Source organism: Leuresthes tenuis, unplaced genomic scaffold (genome assembly GCF_036924035.1).
Source record: "Leuresthes tenuis unplaced genomic scaffold, fLeuTen1.0.hap1 SCAF_38, whole genome shotgun sequence".
In the NCBI taxonomy this organism is placed as follows: Eukaryota; Metazoa; Chordata; class Actinopteri; order Atheriniformes; family Atherinopsidae; genus Leuresthes; species Leuresthes tenuis.
The window spans coordinates 573,781-590,060 of record NW_027325392.1 but is presented as its reverse complement, the minus strand read 5'-3'; the positions used below and the strand labels follow the sequence as shown (position 1 = coordinate 590,060).

The 16,280-nt window shown below is 41.4% G+C and overlaps 4 non-coding genes across 4 annotated transcripts; all 4 read left to right on the top strand.

The window, feature by feature from the left end:
* The first annotated feature begins 725 nt into the window (after positions 1–725).
* Positions 726–839, top strand: LOC140285376 (U5 spliceosomal RNA). Its single transcript, XR_011910441.1, has one exon. It is a non-coding gene; the product is annotated as a U5 spliceosomal RNA (small nuclear RNA).
* A 308-nt stretch (positions 840–1,147) lies between these two features.
* LOC140285369 (U2 spliceosomal RNA) lies at positions 1,148–1,338 on the top strand. The gene has a single exon (XR_011910435.1). It is a non-coding gene; the product is annotated as a U2 spliceosomal RNA (small nuclear RNA).
* A 390-nt stretch (positions 1,339–1,728) lies between these two features.
* On the top strand, positions 1,729–1,842 carry LOC140285382 (U5 spliceosomal RNA). The gene has a single exon (XR_011910447.1). It is a non-coding gene; the product is annotated as a U5 spliceosomal RNA (small nuclear RNA).
* Positions 1,843–2,101: 259 nt separating this feature from the next.
* LOC140285379 (U2 spliceosomal RNA) lies at positions 2,102–2,292 on the top strand. The gene has a single exon (XR_011910444.1). It is a non-coding gene; the product is annotated as a U2 spliceosomal RNA (small nuclear RNA).
* The last annotated feature ends 13,988 nt before the right edge of the window (positions 2,293–16,280 follow it).

Sequence of the window (16,280 nt, the reverse complement as noted above, 5' to 3'; positions counted from 1 at the left end):
TGTTTGTAAAAAGCAGGTAAGAAAAGGTGCGAATGCCCAAACATACACCATCAAAAGAGGGAGCGGAGGGGTTCCGCTGTAAGAAGGTGTGAATGTCCGACCATAGTTGGTAAAAAGCGGGTAAGACAAGGTGAAAATACCCGACTGTACACAATCAATAGCGGGAGCGGAGTTGTTCGGCTATTAAAAGGTGTGAAAGTCCGACCCTGGTTTGAAAAAAGCGGGTAAGAAAAGGTGCGAATGCCCGAAAATGTATGATCAAAAGATGCAATGTACGACGTTGTTTTTTTTGTTTAAATCTTTCTAGACATGGTAAATATGAAGGACAAAGCAGTTTTAACATAGTTTGAGTGAAGGAATTCATTTTATAGATAAAATCCCAAGAGTCTGCTGAGAAAAGAGAGTGAATACGAAGTAGACTTTAACACGGCTCTGGGAGCAATCCGAGTGCGGGCTAACCGGGAGAATTGCTTGAAAGAAACGCGACACCGAATGAGCGGTCAGAAAAAAGCCTCAATACGGTGTTCCCATGGTGTTTTTGTTGCTGCCTTGTCTTTTGCACAGAGTAAAAGACAAGGCAGCCATCGAATAGGGCCCGATTGTTCCTACTTGGTCAGCCGAGGAGCAAGGGGGGGGAGCAAGCGTCTCCACCAAGCAAAGCTCACCATGGGGAAGGTGGCTATGCCAACTAGCCTGATGCCCTGCTCCTGCAGTGACGGATAATCGTACTCTGGTTTCTCTTCATAACGTACAAGTCTTTCGCCTTTTACTAAAGACTTCCGTGGAGAGCAGCACTAATGAGTTGTTTCTATTTTTGGCAGGCTTTACCTTTGCGGGTGAAGCCCTTTTTGTCTGTGCAAAAGAAATCTTGTTACTGTGCAGAGTGACTTCTCTGAGTAGAGTCGCCTTACTTGTTGCGACTGTGCCGATGTTCGAAGCTGGAGTGCAAAGTTGTTGCTTGAATGGTGCTTGCTGGAGCGTGCGGGAGTGCAAATTTATACCATTTGAAAGGGCTGAAGAGTGCTCAGTGCAGCGGGTGGGCGGAGGTGCAAAGTGACACTCTGGCCACCTATGGCCATAAAAAGAACACCGCTACAAGTGCGCATTGTGCCAGGAAGGGCCCTCGGACGTGAACCAGTGGACAGTTATCGCTTCTCGGTCTTTTAGCTCAGATCAAGTGTAATATCTGTTCTTATCAGTTTAATTTCTGATATGTCCTCTATACGAGGACTACATATTAAATGGATTTTTAGCAATAGGAGTTGAAAAAGGAGCTTGCTCCGTTCACTCCAAACATCGACCCAGTACTGCAGTGCCGCTGGGAACGGTGCGCTCTTCTCTGCTCTAGTGAAAAAGCAAACAGCGGTGCAGGATGGAAGTTTCTTTTAGTCTGCTGAGAAGAGAGTGTGAATGCGAAGTAGACTTTAACACGGCTCTGGGAGCAAGCCGAGTGCGGGCTAACCGGGAGAATTGCTTGAAAGAAACGCGACACCAAATGAGCGGTCAGAAAAAAGCCTCAATACGGTGTTCCCATGGTGTTTTTGTTGCTGCCTTGTCTTTTGCACAGAGTAAAAGACAAGGCAGCCATCGAATAGGGCCCGATTGTCCCTACTTGGTCAGCCGAGGAGCAAGGGGGGGGAGCAAACGTCTCTACCAAGCAAAGCTCACCATGGGGAAGGTGGCTATGCCAACTAGCCTGATGCCCTGCTCCTGCAGTGACGGATAATCGTACTCTGGTTTCTCTTCATAACGTACAAGTCTTTCGCCTTTTACTAAAGACTTCCGTGGAGAGCAGCACTAGTGAGTTGTTTCTATTTTTGGCAGGCTTTACCTTTGCGGGTGAAGCCCTTTCTGTCTGTGCAAAAGAAATCTTGTTACTGTGCAGAGTGACTTCTCTGAGTAGAGTCGCCTTACTTGTTGCGACTGTGCTGACGTTGTTGCTTGAATGGTGCTTGCTGGAGCGTGCAGGAGTGCAAAGTTATACCATTTAAAAGGGCTGAAGAGTGCTCAGTGCGGAGGTGCAAAGTGACACTAAAAAGAACACCGCTACAAGTGCGCATTGTGCCAGGAAGGGCCCTCGGACGTGAACCAGTGGACAGTTATCGCTTCTCGGCCTTTTGGCTAAGATCAAGTGTGGTATCTGTTCTTATCAGTTTAATATTTGATATGTCCTCTATACGAGGACTACATATTAAATGGATTTTTAGCAATAGGAGTTGAAAAAGGAGCTGGCTCCGTTCACTCCAAGCATCGACCCGGTACTGCAGTGCCGCTGGGAACGGTGCGATCTTCTCTGCTCTTGTGAAAAAGCAAACAGCGGTGCAGGATGGAAGTTTCAGGGTCCTATTCAATGGCTGCAACACCTGAAAGAGATATTGATGCGAGACCTGATGAAAAGCTTTTTCAAAGTCTAAATTTAAGATGACAAGCCGGGTGTTTCTTTCTCTATCGTAATCAATGATGTCTCGAATCAGTACGAGGCTGTCAGTGAGTTGTCTCCCTGAGATTGCACAAGCCTGGTCTGGGTGAATTACCTCCTCTAAAACAGAGGACATCCGTGTCGCTAAAACCTTGCTAAAAAGTTTACAGTCAAAGTTTAAAAGTGTGATGGGCCTCCAATTCTTTAGGTCAGTCTTATCATTTTTTTTATAAAGTAGAGTCACTATTCCCACTCTAAAACTGTCAGGCAGTCGGTCGAGTTTTTCAAAATCTTTAAAAACATCTAAAATGTCTGATGATAAAAGGTCCCAAAAGGTCAGATAGAATTCTGCAGGAAGCCCGTCTAAACCCGGAGCTCGACTTCTCTTAAAACCTGTTAGGCATTTTTTTTAACTCTAAAGCAGTAAAATCCTGTGTCAAGTGTGCATTCTCTTTTACGGTTTTGTCAACTAATTTTAAAATTTCTGCCGATGTTTCCAAGTGCACTGGTTTCTCTTTGTACATGTTACTATAAAAGGTATGTACAGTTTCAATCATCTCTTGTGTGGATTTTGTTCAAAACCCATCTTCTCTTTTTAGATTTTGAATACACTCCTTTTTATTTATAACTTTCTTAAAAAAGTACCGTGTGCATTTTTCACCTTCCTCAATTTCCTGCTCCCTGCTTCTTACAAAAATTCCTTTACTCTTTATTTCTGCTAAAACTGACATTTCCTTTTTGACATCTTTGATTTCTTCATTAAAGTTTATGCCACACTGATTTAGTTTAAAGTAGCGCTGTAAGCGTTTCTGTTGTCCCATCATACATCTATTCTCTTTCCTTTTTTTACGTTTACCTTGCTGTTTAAAAAAAGTCTGGGTCGTTTCCTTCACCATTTCCCACCATTGTGCATGTGTTTCGTAGAGGTCTTGAAGGGTCTGCCACTCTTTATAACATTCCCTGTACTGACTGACTATGATTTCATCCTCCAACAGGGAACAGTTGAGTTTCCACAGACCACGTCCTACCGTCACACCAGAAGGGGGTGAAAGGGTGCAGGAGAGCATAAGGTGGTTTGAAAAGAAAACAGGGGTTAATCTAACATCAGTGGGTGGGCAATCTCTAGTAAAGAAATAATCGATGCGAGAGGCTCTGGTGCCATCATGACTAAACCAGGTGAAGCCCTCCTCTCTGGGATGCATGGTTTTAAAACAGTCAGTAAGCTTAAAATCCCTGCATATGCCCTGAAGTAAAATCGAAGTCTTATCCACTTTAAAATCTCCCCCTGCTCTTTTTCTATCTTTCCTGCTCAAGATACAGTTAAAATCCTGCTACAACTAAAGGTACTTGCCCTAGCATGTAAAGCTGTATATCTTCTAAAAGGTCATACCTGTCATTTTTCCATTGAAACCATAAATATTTAAGAGGTTAAAGTCTTGCCCCATAAAATTCAAGTGTGCTAAACGTGCCCGTCCGTCTCTCACCACTGTGCTACCTTTCACCAGAACATGCAGATTTTTAATTAGAATGGCCACACCATCATTTTTATTTTGATTTGAACCACTCCATATCGATAAATGGGGCCACATTTCCTCCCATTGTCTATGGTTTTTTAAAAAAGGTAGTCCACATTCTTGTATTAAAAACACATCTGATTTTATGGAGTCTAAGAAGGATAAAATACTCTGGGCTCTTGTCTTTGATTTCACACTTCTCACATTTAGTGTTGAGAAGGTGAGAACCATTAAAAGGATAAAGGAAAGTAGGTATGTCATTTTCGTTTTTCTAAGTTATCAAAACAAATTACACACTCAGGTTATTTCTTGGGAAACTAGCTCTTCCTTCATTTCTTTAGGTAAAAAGTGAGTAGGGTGATCTATCTTTCCTTTTCGGACTCTCGGTGTTACCCGTTTGGGAGTAATTATGGCTGGACATTCACACCCACTTGCAGCCGAACACCACCTCTCCCGCTTTTGATGATGTATGGACCGGCATTCTTACCTTTTCTAACACATTTTCCAGCAATTATGGTCGGACATTCACACCTACTCACAGCCGAACAACTCCGCTACCGCAATTTGATGGTGTATAGTCAGGCATTCTCACCCTTTCTCATCAGCTTTTTGCAAATTATGATCTGACATTCACACCTACTTGCAGTCAAACAGCTCTGCTCCCGCTTTTGATTATGTTTGGTTAGATATTCGAAACTTTTCTTAACTGCTTTTTACAAACTTTGGTTGGACGTTCACACCTTCTTGCAGCCGAGCACCTCCGCTTCTGCTTTTGATAGTGTATATTTGGGCATACAAACCTTTTCTTACCCGCTTTTTACAAACCATGGTCGGGCTTTCACACCATCTCTTAGCTGAACAACTCCGCTCTCTCTTTTGATTGTGTACAGTCGGGTATTTTAACCTTTTCTTATCCGCTTTTTACAAACTATGGTCGGACATTCACACCTTACAGCGGAACACCTCCTCTCCCTCTTTTGATGGTGTATGTTTGGACATTGGAACCTTTTCTTACCCGCCTTTTACAAACTATGGTCGGACATTCAAACCTTCTTGTAGCCGAACACATCCACTCCTGCTTTTGATGATATATGGTTGGGCATTCGCACCTTTTCTTAACCATTTTTCAGTAATTATTGGTGGACATTCAGACCTTGAAGCTGAACCACCTCCGCTCCCTGTTTTGATCATGTATGGTCTGGCAATACTATCTTTTCTTACCCGTTTGTGAGTAATTATGGCTGGACATTCACACCTACTTGCAGCCGAACACCACCTCTCCCTTTTTTGATGATATATGGACCGGCATTCTTATCTTTTCTAACACATTTTCCAGCAATTATGGTCGGACATTCACACCTACTCACAGCCGAACAACTCCGCTACCGCATTTGATGGTGTATAGTCGGGCATTCTCACCCTTTCTCATCAGCTTTTTGCAAATTATGATCTGACATTCACACCTACTTGCAGTCGAACAGCTCTGCTCCCGCTTTTGATTATGTTTGGTTAGATATTCGAAACTTTTCTTAACTGCTTTTTACAAACTTTGGTTGGACGTTCACACCTTCTTGCAGCCGAACACCTCCGCTTCTGCTTTTGATAGTGTATATTAGGGCATACGAACCTTTTCTTACCCGCTTTTTACAAACCATGGTCGGACTTTCACACCATCTCTTAGCTGAACAACTCCGCTCCCTCTTTTGATTGTGTACAGTCGGGTATTTCAACCTTTTCTTACCCGGTTTTTACCAACTATGGTTTGGACATTCACACCTTCTTACAGCGGAACACCTCCACTCCCTCTTTTGATGGTGTATGTTCGGGCATTCGGACCTTGTCTTACCCGCTTTTTACAAACTTTAGTCGAACATTCACACCTTTTTGCAGCTGAACACCACCTCTCCCGCTTTTGATGATGTATGTTCCGGCATTCTTACCTTTTCTAACACATTTTTCAGCAATTATGGTCGGACATTCACGCCTACTCAGAGCCGAACACCTCTGCTCCCGCATTTGATGGTGTATAGTCAGGCATTCTCACCTTTTCTCATCAGCTTTTTGCAAATTATGATCTGACATTCACACCTGCTTTTGATAATGTATGGTTGGGCATTCGCACCTTTTTTTACCCATTTTTCAGGAATTATGGGTGGACATTCACACCTTCTTGCAGCTGAACACCTCCTCTCCCGCTTATGATCATGTGCGGTTTGATATTCGAAAATTTTCATTCCTGTTTTAAAGCAATTATTGATGGACATTCAAACCTTCTTGTAGCCGAAAACATCCACTCCTGCTTTTGATGATGTATGGTTGGGCATTCGGACCCTTTTTTTACCCATTTTTCAGGAATTATGGGTAGACATTCAGAACTTCTTGCAGCCGAAAACCTCCGCTCACTCTTTTGATCATACATTGTCAGGCATTCGCACCTTGTCTTATCCGCTTTTTACAAACTTTAGTCGGACATTCACACCTTCTTGCAGCTGAACCACCTCCACTCCCTGTTTTGATCATGTATGGTCTGGCAATACTACCTTTTCTTACCCGTTTGTGAGTAATTATGGCTGGACATTCACACCTACTTGCAGCCGAACACCACCTTTCTCGCTTTTGATGATGTATGGACCGGCATTCTTACCTTTTCTAACACATTTTTCAGCAATTATGGTCGGAGATTCACACCTACTCACAGCCGAAAAACCGTTCCCGCATTTGATGGTGTATAGTCAGGCATTCATACCTTTTCTTACCCGCTTTTTACAAACCATTTTTCAGTAATTATGGGTGGACATTCACACCTTCTTGCAGCTGAACACCTCCTCTCCCGCTTATGATCATGTGCGGTTTGATATTAGAAAATTTTCTTTCATGTTTTCTAGCAATTATTGATGGACATTCAGACCTTCTTGCAGCTGAACACCTCCGCTCCCTCTTTTGATCATACATTGTCGGGCATTCGCACCTTTTCTTACCCGCTTTTTACAAACCCTGGTCGGACGTTCACACCTTTTAGTAGCCGAATAACTCCGCTCCCGCTATTGATTGTGTACAGTCGGGTATTTTAACCTTTTCTTACCCGCTTTTTACCAACTATGGTCGGACATTCACACCTTCTTACAGCGGAACCCGTCCGCTCCCTCTTTTGATGGTGTATGTTCGGGCATTCAAACCTTTTCTTACCCGCTTTTTACAAACTATGGTCGGATATTCAAACCTTCTTGTAGCCGAACACATCCACTCCTGCTTTTGATGATGTATGGTTGGGCATTCGAACCTACTTGTTGCCTGCTTTTCATTAATTATGGGTGGACATTCACACCTTGTCGCAGCCAAACACCTCCGCTCACTGTTTTGATCATGTATGGTTTGACATTCGCACCTTCTCTCACCCGCTTTCTACTATGGTCGGCCATTCACAGCTTCCTCTACACCATACTTGTATGGTGGGATATTCACACCCACTTGCATCCGAAGACCTCCGCCCCCACTTTTGTTGATATTTAGTCGGTCATTCGCACCTTACCCGCTTTTGGCAAACTATGGCCTTCTTGCAGCCAAACACCTCTGATCTCGCTTTTGATGATGTAAGGTTGGGCATTCAGACGTTGCTTCACCTGCTTTTCACCAAATATAGTCAGACATTCACACCTTCTTGCAGCCGAACACTTCCGCTCCACCTTTTAGTGTTCTATGGGGTATTTACACCTTTTTTTTCACCGCATTTTATAGATTATGGTTGGAAATTCTCACCCACTCTCATCCGAAGATCTCTCCTTCCGCTTTTGTTAATATATAGTCGGGCATTCGAACCTTTTCTTACCCGCTTTTTACAAATTATGGTCGAACAGTCACACCTACTTGCAGCCGAATACTTCCGCTCCACCTTTTAGTGATGTATGGTTGGCATTTGCACCTTTTCTTACCCTCTTTTTATACTGATAGCTGAAGATTAAGTTGTTCTTTCTCAAACTACAAAATTTTTTTAATTTTTGAAATTTGATTTGAAGTGGATAAATAAGGAGGACAAACAGTTTTAAGTCAGGCTGATAGAAGGAATTAATTTTATAGCAAAATCTGTATTTCGTCATATGTCGAGAGATGCTTATTGCTGAAGAAGTTCTTTCTCATTCTACAAAGTACAACGTTGTTTATTGTTGAAACTTGATTAGACATGAATAAATATGAAGGACAAAGCAGTCTTAACTTGGTTTGAGTTAAGGAATTTGTTTTATAGGAGAATCCGAATTCATGCATAACTCGTCAAATAGATAGTTATGTGTCGTTCGTGAGCGATTCGTTCGATATAAACTAATTTTTTATATGACTCGGGAGTAACGAGTTGTCTCAGTGAGTGATTCGTTCATTTTCATGCAGTACCCTTCCTCACCACATGGCAGGCGGCAGCTTCATAAGCTCAGTCAGCAGGACAGGAAACAGTATTGATTCGTTCACGACTCAACTCCTCGGGAGACGGGTCCTCGCACAGGAAACAGTATTGATTCGTTCATGACTCAACTCCTCGGCTGACGGGTCCTTGCAAAGGAAACAGTATTGATTCATTTACGACTCAACTCCTTGGGTCTTCGTTCATTTGTCACGTTTCAAATTATACATTTCATTTGACAGGCTGAAGAGCAGTAGGCACAACGGTTCATTCACAAACCGGATCATTAATCTCAAAGACTATTCTACCATCAACAACTTGGAAGCCACAATCGACTCTATAGATGCAGAAAAAGCATTTGATGGAGTGAACTGGAAACTTTTATTCGCAGCATTAAACAAATTCGGGTTTGGGTCACACTTCATCAACTGGATAAGGATATTATATAGCTCCCCAAATGCAAGTGTCAGGACAAATGATCAAACTTCTCCAAGCTTCAGTCTGCAGAGAGGTACAAGACAAGGTTGCCCACTTTCTCCCTCACTTTTTGCTATTTTCATCAAACCTTTAGCAGCTTCTATCAGACAAGATAGAAATATTAAAGGCATCCAATCCCAAAATATTGAGCATAAAATAAGTCTTTATGCTGATGATGTATTACTTTTCCTTCAGAACTCACAGACGTCTCTCACTCACACGATCACACTCATAAATAAATTCTCAGCACTTTCTGACTACTCTATCAACTGGTCTAAGACCAAAGTTCTACCCATTAACTGCAGGGTCCAGAATATACCTGTGATCACTATACAGTCAGGAAATATTAGATATTTAGGCATAAACATTTCCTCCAGGCTCTCAGAGCTAACAAAGCTAAATTATGTGCAATTATTAAAGATAGAGATCTCTCTCGTTGGAAGTCCTCACCTATATCACTTATGGGGAGAGTTACAACCATTAAAATGATGATACTACCAAAAGTTAACTATTTGTTCTCAATGATCCCCATAAAACCATCTGCTACTTGGTTTAAGTCACTAGATTCATGCATCTCCAAATTTCTGTGGAAAAACAAACCACCACGTATTAGTTTAAAAACCCTATAGAAGACCAAGGACAGTGGTGGATTAGATTTACCTCATTTTCAGCACTATTCCTTAGCCAATAGGTTACAATATATATCAAAATGGTTTAAACCTTGTTGTTGTCACAGTTCCCAGAGACGTTGTAATTGTTGAGGATTCTATATTCACCCCGTCACTAGAGGCACCTGTTGCAGATTGATGAAACTGAATCTTCTTCTCTGTTCATTGCTGGCATCATTCCCAGCATCGTAAGTGTTCGTGGCATTGTTAGCCTCTTCTTCTGGATCTTGATATCGAGCATCCTTTTGTATTTCTGGTTTGTCAGTCCTCTCTCTTCGTTCACCGGAGTCTTCGTCTCTTTGTCCTTGAGTTTGGTGATTTTTTTTTCTTTTGATGCCTTGAGACAGTGTGACAGGTGATACCACGTGGGAGATCCTTTAACTTGGACTGCTGTCCCTGTGCTGCGAAATGGCTGTGCTGCTCAAATGGTCTCTCCTTCATCATATACACAGTTATTTATACATCACCTTCCACCATGAAGCGTTGTCCCTTTTTGTTTCTCTCTTTGTTCTTAAAATGCTGTTATGCATGTCTAAACCAATCCATTAAATTAGATCATTTTGGCAGTAAAGCGATCTACAATGTGCTTGGTTGCAAAGCTGCTCATCTGTGGTAAACAGCTCTTCAGAAAGGCATTCTTCAATTGATTTCACTAATTTTATGTAATAATTTTGTGATTTCCTACAAAACTACACTTCTTCTCCCATCTGTCTGAGTATTTAATATTGTCTGGGTCCCGTTAAAACATGTATTTTTCCCATCTAATTCCTTGTTTGCTTTAAAACAACTATTCCCCATTTTCTATCCCTTCAGTAGCCAACCAGTTTGTATGGAGTACACTGGAAAACTTGACTGATCAGTAAAACACTGCTTTTGTTGTCACCGCAAGGCTTCCCCCGTCGGTTGTTTCACTGAGACACTACTGAGTAACTATAACCCAACACAGTTTATACACATAACATTCATATACATACTAACAAACAAACAATTATTTATCGCAATTTTTTCATCTCTGTTTGAACGTACACCCAGGTAAATATTCCTGTAGTCTTCTCATACCGACTATGGACCCATTCATTGTTTAACTTCACTGTTTTGCAAATCCTAATTGAATATTACACATTGACATTGAACTTTACTGGATAAGCAGGTCTTCATTGCATTCAGCAGCCTATATGTGAGCATCTATGTGTAAGCTGTTCTTCTTTGCATTTATCAGCAACAAGCCATTCTTCATTGCACATGCATATGAAAATAGTAAAACAATTCCAATGCGTTAGCGAAACCTTCTATATCAGGAGTGTCCATCATGATGCTGGGAATAGAACCTCTTTCCCAGAATAGTTCAACCTTCATTACTCAACTGAGCATAACTCCGCAATGAGCACATTTCAAAGTATCATTCCTCTACATGTATTCAAAAATCCATGTGTAAATGTTTAATATTTCTTATATTTGTTGAGGTCATTCTGTGTGCATGTGGCCTAAACCCAATCTCTGTGTGGCAATTTTAATTTAAACAAGTTGAACTCTGCCTCTGATCATTTAAAAAAGGTGTGTACCAATATCAACCTTTCTCAGGTAATTACTGATCCTACTAAACCAAACTTAAGAGATCCTTCAAGGTTGTCCCTGATTGGCTCAATCTTAACAAATCAAAGGTAGAAAATCCGCAGTATCTGAACTTGGTGTTAGTTATCACTGCTCAATAGCTTGTATCAGAATTGCAAAAATGAAAACATTAGGTCCACGGTTGGTATCCAGATCCTGAAACATCTCCATGAGCAGGCTTTTTTTTAACTGATCTGTTGAATAGTTCAGGACACTGTTAAAATCCCAGATGAAGATCTAGCACTTGACCATTTTTGTAAATCTTCTAATTCTATAGTTGATAAACACGCCCCTTTTAAAAAGTATAGAACTTAGAACAGGTCTAGTCCCTGGCTTTCGGCAGAACTGTCTTCTTTACTTTTTTTTTTTTTTCCCCTTGTCCTGTTCAGCATTATGGCAGCAGAATTGTAGTCTGAATACCTTTGATGCCGAACAGATTAGCTTTGCCAAGGGAAGTTTTATAAATGTAAAGCTCCCCTTGATGCCCATTTATTTATTTCTGTTTACAATATATGACATGTAATAGAACTGAACCTGACCGGGGGACAAGGAAAGAAGAAGAGGAAAGAAGAGGAAAGAGAACAAAAATAGAAACAAAAACCAGACAACCAGCTGCTACACCTGTAAAAAACAAAACAGACAACAATCCATGGCCTCTGAGGGGATTCCAGCCTTAGCGCCACCAGGAGCACCTGAAAGCAGACAAGCAGAGAAAAAACAAACACACAAACAAACAAAAACAAGCACAAGAAGCGGCAATCGCATACAACACAGCTGTGGATATAGATGACCTGAGACGACATGATAATACATCAACTGCTTAGCGACCATGCTACTGGACTAATGAATGTGTGTGTGTGTGTGCGAGAACATGCAACACCCATGGCACAGGACCTACATGATAACCGTGCTTAGTTATGAGTGTATAAGCGTACAGGGCCACAATCCACAGCCCCCCCAAGCAATCAGAAGCAGGCAGAGAGGGCCACAAGACCCAGGCCACCAGCAGCCCCCACAGAGCACAGAACCAAGGAAGCCCACCGCAGGGGCAACCACACATTCACCCAGAAGACTGCAGAGGAATCCCCCGGAAAGAGCCCCCATAAGCATAGGGCAGAGGCCCTCCGGGAGCCTTTTCCTTCAGAACTCATAGACGTCTCTCACTCACACGATCACACTCATAAATAAATTCTCAGCACTTTCTGACTACTCTATCAACTGGTCTAAGACCAAAGTTCTGCCCATTAACTGCAGGGTCCAGAATATACCTGTGATCACTTTACAGTCAGGAAATATTAGATATTTAGGCATAAACATTTCCTCCAGGCTCTCAGAGCTAACAAAGCTAAATTATGTGCAATTATTAAAGAGAGTAGAGGACGATCTCTCTCGTTGGAAGTCCTCACCTATATCACTTATGGGGAGAGTTACAACCATTAAAATGATGATACTACCAAAAGTTAACTATTTGTTCTCAATGATCCCCATAAAACCATCTGCTACTTGGTTTAAGTCACTAGATTCATGCATCTCCAAATTTCTGTGGAAAAACAAACCACCACGTATTAGTTTAAAAACCCTATAGAAGACCAAGGACAGTGGTGGATTAGATTTACCTCATTTTCAGCACTATTCCTTAGCCAATAGGTTACAATATATATCAAAATGGTTTAAACCTTGTTGTTGTCACAGTTCCCAGAGACGTTGTAATTGTTGAGGATTCTATATTCACCCCCTCATTAGAGGCACGTGTTGCAGATTGATGACACTGAATCTTCTTCTCTGTTCATTGCTGGCATCATTCCCAGCATCGTAAGTGTTCGTGGCATTGTTAGCCTCTTCTTCTGGATCTTGATATCGAGCATCCTTTTGTATTTCTGGTTTGTCAGTCCTCTCTCTTCGTTCACCGGAGTCTTCGTCTCTTTGTCCTTGAGTTTGGTGATTTTTTCTTCTTTTGATGCCTTGAGACAGTGTGACAGGTGATACCACGTGGGAGATCCTTTAACTTGGACTGCTGTCCCTGTGCTGCGAAATGGCTGTGCTGCTCAAATGGTCTCTCCTTCATCATATACACAGTTATTTATACATCACCTTCCACCATGAAGCGTTGTCCCTTTTTGTTTCTCTCTTTGTTCTTAAAATGCTGTTATGCATGTCTAAACCAATCCATTAAATTAGATCATTTTGGCAGTAAAGCGATCTACAATGTGCTTGGTCGCAAAGCTGCTCATCTGTGGTAAACAGCTCTTCAGAAAGGCATTCTTCAATTGATTTCACTAATTTTATGTAATAATTTTGTGATTTCCTACAAAACTACACTTCTTCTCCCATCTGTCTGAGTATTTAATATTGTCTGGGTCCCGTTAAAACATGTATTTTTCCCATCTAATTCCTTGTTTGCTTTAAAACAAGTATTCCCCATTTTCTATCCCTTCAGTAGCCAACCAGTTTGTATGGAGTACACTGGAAAACTTGACTGATCAGTAAAACACTGCTTTTGTTGTCACCGCAAGGCTTCCCCCGTCGGTTGTTTCACTGAGACACCACTGAGTAACTATAACCCAACACAGTTTATACACATAACATTCATATACATACTAACAAACAAACAATTATTTATCGCAATTTTTTCATCTCAGTTTGAACGTACACCCAGGTAAATATTCCTGTAGTCTTCTCATACCGACTATGGACCCATTCATTGTTTAACTTCACTGTTTTGCAAATCCTAATTGAATATTACACATTGACATTGAACTTTACTGGATAAGCGGGTCTTCATTGCATTCAGCAGCCTATATGTGAGCATCTATGTGTAAGCTGTTCTTCTTTGCATTTATCAGCAACAAGCAATTCTTCATTGCACATGCATATGAAAATAGTAAAACAATTCCAATGCGTTAGCGAAACCTTCTATATCAGGAGTGTCCATTATGACGCTGGGAATAGAACCTCTTTCCCAGAATAGTTCAACCTTCATTACTCAACTGAGCATAACTCCGCAATAAGCACATTTCAAAGTATCATTCCTCTACATGTATTCAAAAATCCATGTGTAAATGTTTAATATTTCTTATATTTGTTGAGGTCATTCTGTGTGCATGTGGCCTAAACCCAATCTCTGTGTGGCAATTTTAATTTAAACAAGTTGAACTCTGCCTCTGATCATTTAAAAAAGGTGTGTACCAATATCAACCTTTCTCAGGTAATTACTGATCCTACTAAACCAAACTTAAGAGATCCTTCAAGGTTGTCTCTGATTGGCTCAATCTTAACAAATCAAAGGTAGAAAATCCGCAGTATCTGAACTTGGTGTTAGTTATCACTGCTCAATAGCTTGTATCAGAATTGCAAAAATGAAAACATTAGGTCCACGGTTGGTATCCAGATCCTGAAACATCTCCATGAGCAGGGCTTTTTTTTAACTGATCTGTTGAATAGTTCATGACACTGTTAAAATCCCAGATGAAGATCTAGCACTTGACCATTTTTGTAAATCTTCTAATTCTATAGTTGATAAACACGCCCCTTTTAAAAAGTATAGAACTTAGAACAGGTCTAGTCCCTGGCTTTCGGCAGAACTGTCTTCTTTACTTTTTTTTTTTTTTCCCTTGTCCTGTTCAGCATTATGGCAGCAGAATTGTAGTCTGAATACCTTTGATGCCAAACAGATTTGCTTTGCCAAGGGAAGTTTTATAAATGTAAAGCTCCCCTTGATGCCCATTTATTTATTTCTGTTTACAATATATGACATGTAATAGAACTGAACCTGACCGGGGGACAAGAAAAGAAGAAGAGGAAAGAAGAGGAAAGAGAACAAAAATAGAAACAAAAACCAGACAACCAGCTGCTACACCTGTAAAAAACAAAACAGACAACAATCCATGGCCTCTGAGGGGATTCCAGCCTTAGCGCCACCAGGAGCACCTGAAAGCAGACAAGCAGAGAAAAAACAAACACACAAACAAACAAAAACAAGCACAAGAAGCGGCAATCGCATACAACACAGCTGTGGATATAGATGACCTGAGATGACATGATAATACATCAACTGCTTAGCGACCATGCTACTGGACTAATGAATGTGTGTGTGTGTGTGCGAGAACATGCAACACCCATGGCACAGGACCTACATGATAACCGTGCTTAGTTATGAGTGTATAAGCGTACAGGGCCACAATCCACAGCCCCCCCAAACAATCAGAAGCAGGCAGAGAGGGCCACAAGACCCAGGCCACCAGCAGCCCCCACAGAGCACAGAACCCAGGAAGCCCACCGCAGGGGCAACCATGCATTCACCCAGAAGACTGCAGAGGAATCCCCCGGAAAGAGCCCCCATAAGCATAGGGCAGAGGCCCTCCGGGAGCCTTTTCCTTCAGAACTCACAGACGTCTCTCACTCACACGATCACACTCATAAATAAATTCTCAGCACTTTCTGACTACTCTATCAACTGGTCTAAGACCAAAGTTCTGCCCATTAACTGCAGGGTCCAGAATATACCTGTGATCACTTTACAATCAGGAAATATTAGATATTTAGGCATAAACATTTCCTCCAGGCTCTCAGAGCTAACAAAGCTAAATTATGTGCAATTATTAAAGAGAGTAGAGGACGATCTCTCTCGTTGGAAGTCCTCACCTATATCACTTATGGGGAGAGTTACAACCATTAAAATGATGATACTACCAAAAGTTAACTATTTGTTCTCAATGATCCCCATAAAACCATCTGCTACTTGGTTTAAGTCACTAGATTCATGCATCTCCAAATTTCTGTGGAAAAACAAACCACCACGTATTAGTTTAAAAACCCTATAGAAGACCAAGGACAGTGGTGGATTAGATTTACCTCATTTTCAGCACTATTACTTAGCCAATAGGTTACAATATATATCAAAATGGTTTAAACCTTGTTGTTGTCACAGTTCCCAGAGACGTTGTAATTGTTGAGGATTCTATATTCACCCCCTCATTAGAGGCACGTGTTGCAGATTGATGACACTGAATCTTCTTCTCTGTTCATTGCTGGCATCATTCCCAGCATCGTACGTGTTCGTGGCATTGTTAGCCTCTTCTTCTGGATCTTGATATCGAGCATCCTTTTGTATTTCTGGTTTGTCAGTCCTCTCTCTTCGTTCACCGGAGTCTTCGTCTCTTTGTCCTTGAGTTTGGTGATTTTTTCTTCTTTTGATGCCTTGA